The following is a 7,427-nucleotide window of genomic DNA, read 5'->3' on the forward strand; positions in this document are numbered from 1 at the left end:
TGGAGTTTCATTTTTGAGAAGGAAAAAAAAATCTGTGATAGATATTGCAATATTACATGCTTCACATGTACATCAATTATTTTTTGAAGATGGTTTGAAGAACCATTCATTTTATGCACCTATGTGTATGAGTATGTTGCCTAATGCCTAATGAACTTTTAAAGCAGACTGTACTGTGCATATATACGATATTCTCTACAGTTCTGCAGCTTTTTGAAAGCCCAGATTAAATCTTTGCCGATTATTTATGTTTTGATAATTCCTGCCAAGGAATGGTATCAGTACCCCCAGAGAATATAATACAACTGGTTATGAATTGCTGTCAAGAGAAATATTTCAGTAAACAAATTTGCATAAGCATACATTCTCCACTCCATTTTGATCTTTGAACCTACATCCAATGTAATACATAAAATGTGAAAATAGTTGTGTGCTGTATTATTTTGAGTATTTCTCATGGATTTGGCAACTTCTGTGAAGTTTGATTACTGTCAAATTGTTCTAAGTACATTTATACATAACAATATGTAAATTGAATGTTTAAATAGAAAACACAACACAACAGTCTGTAAATATGCCCACCTAGATTTGGCAACACTTGATGATCCAAGGAAATGAGTCATAAAAATCAAATAAAAGGCAAATAAATACAATGTGATTTCTTGTGCACCGAAAACATTTCATGCTACTTGCTTTATAATCTGCTTTAGCAAGTTCAATTCCATTCATGCACATTTGTGGATACACTTACAGTGAAAAATGCCATTGTGATTTTTTTGGCAGTAATTTTCCATGTTCTTGCCCATCAAAACAACTTGCACAAATAGCTCTAGTCGCTAATGTCACAAACACTGGAAATTATAGTAATGGTAACTGAATGGAGGCGTACCTATGGAATATAGGAGATGATAGGAAGGAGGTATATTAAGTTACTCCAGTGCCTCTGGACAAAGCATAAACTTCTGATGTACTTCTTCTTGACTTTCTCCATGTGCAGCCAATCCCACCCGGAGGTGCAGCTCTACTGCAGAGAGACTGCACTCTATAATAAGAGATCATAGCTCACAAACACCTTATATCAGAGTCCAGCGCTTTATAATGCATCTCTGAACACCAGCAGGGATGGTTTTCAGAGGTTTTTTTCCTGGTGGACTAGTTTATGCTATGCAAAAAGTCGCTCTGGATAAGAGCATCTGCTAAATGCCTGTAATGTAATATATGCATTGTTTTCAGAAGCAATTTCACGAAGACATGGGACACTTATATTGATATAATTGCTTATTTTACTTCTATTTACAAATTGTGTTCTGCATTTTAAAAAGTTGGGCTCTACTGATTGTAATGAACTCAGATTGAAGGTATTGATTATCGCCTCCTAAATTGCTAAGGTTAATTCATGAACTGGTGCCTTGTGATAGGAGGAAATTCTTGATCCTATGAAGATTCCAAAATCCAAATTTATAAAAGGCAGACTGACCAAAATCACCTGTTACCCAGCTTTGCTTCTGAGAAAAAGTCAAGCATTTCAAAAAGAGAACAAAGCCAATCAATGTAAAGACGTGTTAATGCAATTTTGGAAATGTAAACTAGAATATGAGTCATTATTATACTTACATTTTTATTGTTATTAAAGAATGTAATGGACCAGCTGGCCCCTAGATTGGACTTTTCCCCTACGCACAGTCTAGGGGAATCTATGCTACCGCTGGGCCACCTATTCATAACGTAAATAGAAACAAATGCTGTCCTTACGTGAATGCATTAGCGTGGTCGTCAGTCCAAACTAAGTGTAGTGCAATTAGCTTGGGGACGACGCCACAGAGAAATCACTAGCTGCCGGTGATGATGAGTTTGCTCCCTTAGCCCGGGTGGCGTTTCGCAGGCCCAGCCCTTGCATTTCATCTTTTTTGTTCAGGTTTTTGTTTGGCGGTAGTGGTTCTGAAATGAGGATTTTCCCTAGTCCACGCCGCTGGTCTGCCTTGAGCCTTGTTTCATCCTTCCCAGACACCGGTGCATTATTCAAATTACCTACAGGTCCATGACGTCATCTGGGCTCCAAATGGAACTCAGTTCTGTCCCTAACCATGTGACTAGCTGTTTTCCTAAAAAGAGAGCTAATAACTTTTTATCAAGAAATGTAACTCTGCTAAGGCTCTTGACTTTTAAAAGACGATGCTACTGGTTCTTTAACATGTAAAAATACAGTACATAACAATACATTTGAAAGATGTTATGAAAATCTATATACATCTGAGCTGAAAAAGGACAGTAAAATAGCTGATTGGTTTAAGACAATACCATCAAAACAACTAAACTCAATGCAACCAGATGAAATAACAGTGGAATTAACAAAATTTGAGAAATAAAAAACTTTATTTATACTGTTGCTTTAAAGCACTTGGTCTTGAGGGTTTTTAAATATTGAATTATACTCAACATTTTGGAAGATATAGGCCTAGCAAAATTATTTAGTCAAACAATTTCATAAGCAATCAAAAAACGCAATCAAATCCCACGAATGTAATCGAATCCTGAACACAGTGCACCAATCAGTAATTTCAGTTCTTGTGAAATTAGATCTCAGATCTAAGAGATTCAATTACAAACACATAGTAGTCACACACTTAATAGCTATAAAAGTGACAGTGTATTACTTTATGAAAACTTAATTTCTCTTCTGTAACAATGGCTCTATACTATACTGATCAGTATTTGATGTTTGGTTTGTGAATAACATTGACGTATTGAATGTAAGCACTGCAATATATGCAACAAATGAATTATATCATAAAAAAGAGAAAAAGTCAAGAATTTTCACATATGATATATAGAAATGACAAACTACTGCCTATGATGCCACTGACGTCACGTAATAACGTGTGTTGACATTCACAAGCAAACCAAATGAATATGTTAAATAGGAAGAGTATAGAAGAGAGAGTACAGAGACAAGGAAAAGATATTTGTGCAGTTACTGTAGGGTGAACATCCGATTTGCTGTTGGAGTGCAATGGAAGAGAAAGAGCAGGTGCTCGTGCATAGGTAAATACCAGATGATTGTCAGCACCGCCTGTGGTCACCTTATTTATGTCAGGGCAGAGCAGGACATCCTCAAACAGACCACTGGCCATGACTTTGATGTCTGGATAGATCACCAGTACCAGTGCAAATGTGGTGTCCTGGAAACCTTTGGGCTCACTCTGCCACGTGTCCTTCAGAGCACTTCTCTCTGGGAACTCAAGAACATAATCCTTTCCTACATATTTATCCTTGAAGTACCGTAGCTTTCACAGTCACATTAAGTCCAATCATACAGGCTTATGTGAAACCAAAACACATTTTGTTAGGTTGCCTTCTCTGAACAGAAAGCGTGAACATGCTGGCACAGCAGCAGTTGTGCTTAGACAAAAAATTACATCACAACATCAGCCATATAGATGTTTAGATCTCATTTTGTTCTGTTCTAGTGTCAAAGCCTGATAGTTCATTGCTATTCTTTGTTGCTTCATTAAGTCAACACTCACAATGGACTGTACTTTCTTCTCAATAACAATGTTTAGGTAAGAATTTTCAAATGACTAAAATTTACATTTGAATTAGGTCATTTTCTATTCTTCAAAAGCGGTTATGCCCTAGAGATGGAGTGAAGATAAATAAAGTCGACCCTGTTCCATTTGACCCTCGCCCAAGCTATTGACATAATGCTACACTTACTTTCTGATCACCAATTTCAGATAAGAAGCTCCTCATTCCGGATACCATTCTCATGGGTGAAACACACTTCCCCCAGATATTCCTTAAATAGAATAGGTTCCGTTTCCTCAAAAAGTGGACTTGTGTGATAGAAAAAATATGAATACTGTACACATTTACTGTATATGCAATCAAAATAACATTGAAACATGTTTAATCAAAATGTGTGGCTTACCACAGAAGGTAGAACTCTTCTCAACACAATGTGGACAATATATGTCTGTGGAAAGTGTCAAATGATGTTTTCACGAAGTGTGGACAGACACTCCAAAGAATGAACTGCAACATTATGTTATAATATGCATATGCAGAGAGTATATTTGAAGATACAATGTTTCAGTTCATTTGTGGGAGTTGCTGAAGTGAGATCATGTTATTTGGACCTACCCCAAGAAAAGCTAGGACGGAGTGTGGCACAGTGGGTAAGGAACTGCGCTTGTAACCGAAAGGTCGAAGGTTAGAATCCCGGGTAAGGACACTGCCGTTGTACCCTTGAGCAAGGTACTTAACCTGCATTGCTTCAGTATATATCCAGCTGTATAAATGGATACAATGTAAAGTGCTAAGTAAAAAGTTGTGTAAGTCGCTCTGGATAAGAGCGTCTGCTAAATGCCTGTAATGTAATGTAATGTAAAAAAGCTAGTTTGTTTGCACCAGCATAACACTAAAACTCTGATTTCTTTTACTCCAACTGAACGCATGTGGTCCCAACTGGTCTTATATAGTGTGTGTTTGAGTTGATTTAATGCCAATGAGGTATTTTCTTTGAACCTTTGTGATATTGTATTCATTGTAACTGGTTCTGCTTGCTTGCTTCTGTTGAATATGTCTGGAAGTCTTCAGGACTAAGCCATGCTGCAGATATGTAGGCTTCATGTGATTTTTGTTAACTGAAGGTTACATGCATTTGCTAATACTCATATTGTGCCATTTTACAATCCATTATCTGTCTTGTGCTGCTGAAAATAAAGCAGTATCTGTGATAATATAGGATTGATCTAATGATCGATTTTATGAGATCCATTCTGGGCACTTTTAAAAAGGTTGCGAAATATGTATGGTATCATGAAATTAGTTCGCAAGAAATGAATTTTACTTTAGCAGAACTGCAAATATTGTCTCTAGTGTACAGCCCTGTCAATATTTCAACGTGGGTTAACACACCCCATTTTTCAGAGTTTACAGTTGAACTTCAGAGGTGGCCTGAGGTCATGTAATGAAACAGGAGCGTTCAGACAACTCGCAGAAGAATTATAAGGGCAACATGTATTTTTCATACGATTAATTTATCACAGTCCATCTTTAATTCAGTGCTTTAAATCTGAGTCCTTTTCCATCTTCAGCTGGACATTGATGGGTCGTGCTTTTGGGTGAAATCATGTCAGATTTTTGGATTTCATATCTGGTTATTCAAAAAAAAAAAAAACCCAAACAAAAAAAAAACTCTGATAGCTTTAGCTTTGTAACAGATAAATTCTAATCCAGTGGGAACGTACCATGCAGGGTCATCAAATACACAGGGTCATATTTGTAGCGCTCAGCAGATTATGGCTCTAGAAAGCACTTATAAGTCCATGATTGTACAGATCTCATCTGCTGCCAGGTCTATGTCCCTGTTCAGAGCTTACTCTAAGACGGGTACAATAGGTCTCAGGCACACCCCTTGCTCTTTTTGTGGCTTTTCTAATGCCTAAATGTCAGCTCTGAATGATTGAACAACCTTTAAAAGTGAATGGAGGAATCAATATCCAGTCAAGCACATATTTATTCATATAAAGTGAACAGTAATCATAAAGGAGGATTTGGCATCCCAGTGCCTACTTGCTTCTTATGATCTATGACTCAGAAATTCTATTTACATGGAAAGAAATGCAGTACTTACACGGAAGTAGATCAATTTATTTGGGTATGTGGGCAGTTGACAATCTCAGTGTTTGAACACAATAGGGGCAGTTATGAATATGGATATGAATGGGATTTCTGTCCCTAGTTTTCTCGTTTTTCTTCCTGTGCAGTTTAAACTACACATCATCCATTTGCAAGTTGCATATGTCCATATTTGTCCTTTGTTGTCATGCATCATGCATATACACATAGCTTTATTCACACAATAGAAAATTGTCATACACTGAAGTCATGTCTGATTTATCAATGTAATGCAAAAAAAATGATTTTTTTATTTATTTGAGTGTGTTATTAATCCCACTTTACCATAAATTCTGAATGCATGTATCCAAGGTTTCCAAAAATGAAAAAGAATTAAAAAAAAATAAAGAATACAATTACCATATTTTTAAGTCTACCTATGAAATGAAATCCATCTCTCAATGCAAACCATGATCATTGAATACAATAGGTTCAAGCAAGAAAACAAAAGGTTATTCATGGACTAAGTTCTGTACATTCAAAGAAGCACTCCATAAGATGCCTATTACAGTTGATTTCTGCCGAGACTGGTAAAGGTTGCACACATTGATTGAGCACAGAGGCAGTGACAGGGGCGGGCAGGGTCGGGCTTTTCCCACCTTAGTCTCCGTCCTGCCCAACCAATCAGAGAATGGACATCGCAAACAGCATACATTGTTATGTTCCAGCACAGGTTCTCCACAGCCAAATTCATATGACACTAGAAATGCTAATAACTCTATATGCAGTTTGCATGCTTTATAAACCATTAGTTCAGCAAACATATAAGCTTCATGGTTACTTGCTTTTTCAACTTTATAATAGCTTCCAAGTATGTCAAACTTATCAAGAGAATACAGACATCATTAATTATTTGTGGTAATATCCTTGGCAATAAGCCTAGTATTGTCTTTTCGGATATGCTGGTTAATCTGCTGGTTAATATCTCCGTGTATGTTGTTGTGCAATGTCCATTATTTCGTTTTTTATTGTGGCGATGCAGAAGGACCTAACTGCTAGCTAGTTTTGGCAGTGATATTTTAAGGTCAGGTACCTACTAGGCAGTGAGGATGTCACTAACTACAAAGAAGCAAATCAAAATGCCTTACAAACAAAAACGTTGATCTCAGTAAAGAGAAAACGGATGACTGAATGGCTTTTAAAAAAGCAGTTGCCATCTCAACCATGGCAAAGTGTCTGACCTTAGTCAAAAATCAAGACTTAAGAATTAATCAAAGACTAGCTGTGCCGCAGCATAGGGCATGAGAGACTGAATGGCAGTTCTTTTCAAGGTGTCTGTTTTCCAGTAATTAGAGTTGGGCCATTGTACATCTCCATTCTTATTTGTGTGAGCAAAGCTGCCATGCTAAACCTTGATCATGAAATTACAGTTAAGGATAAGCAAAATCCACATGCATCGTTTCTTAAAGTGAAAGCACCAGGTAGTTTTCAAGCACCAAAACTGTAAGTGGGGTGGGTGAGGGCACGTTGAGCAATCTCAGCTCTTCAAAGCAGGGCAATCAAATTTATTCCTGGTATGAACGATAAAATCTATGAGGAAAGAATTAAGGTGCTTAATCTCTTCAAGCTTAGTAAAAGGAGACTTAGGGGTGATTTGATTGTTAATCTTCTTTATGAATTTAAAAGCCTCAAAGTGAACTACAACTTATTCAGGTTGAGTTCTGTTAGTAGAATGAGGGGACATAAATGGAAATTAGCAAAAGGTAAATTCTGTCCAGACATTAGGAAGCATTTTTTCACAGAGAGAT

The sequence above is a fragment of the Anguilla anguilla genome, chromosome 2 (assembly GCF_013347855.1).
Source record: "Anguilla anguilla isolate fAngAng1 chromosome 2, fAngAng1.pri, whole genome shotgun sequence".
NCBI classification, from domain to species: Eukaryota; Metazoa; Chordata; class Actinopteri; order Anguilliformes; family Anguillidae; genus Anguilla; species Anguilla anguilla.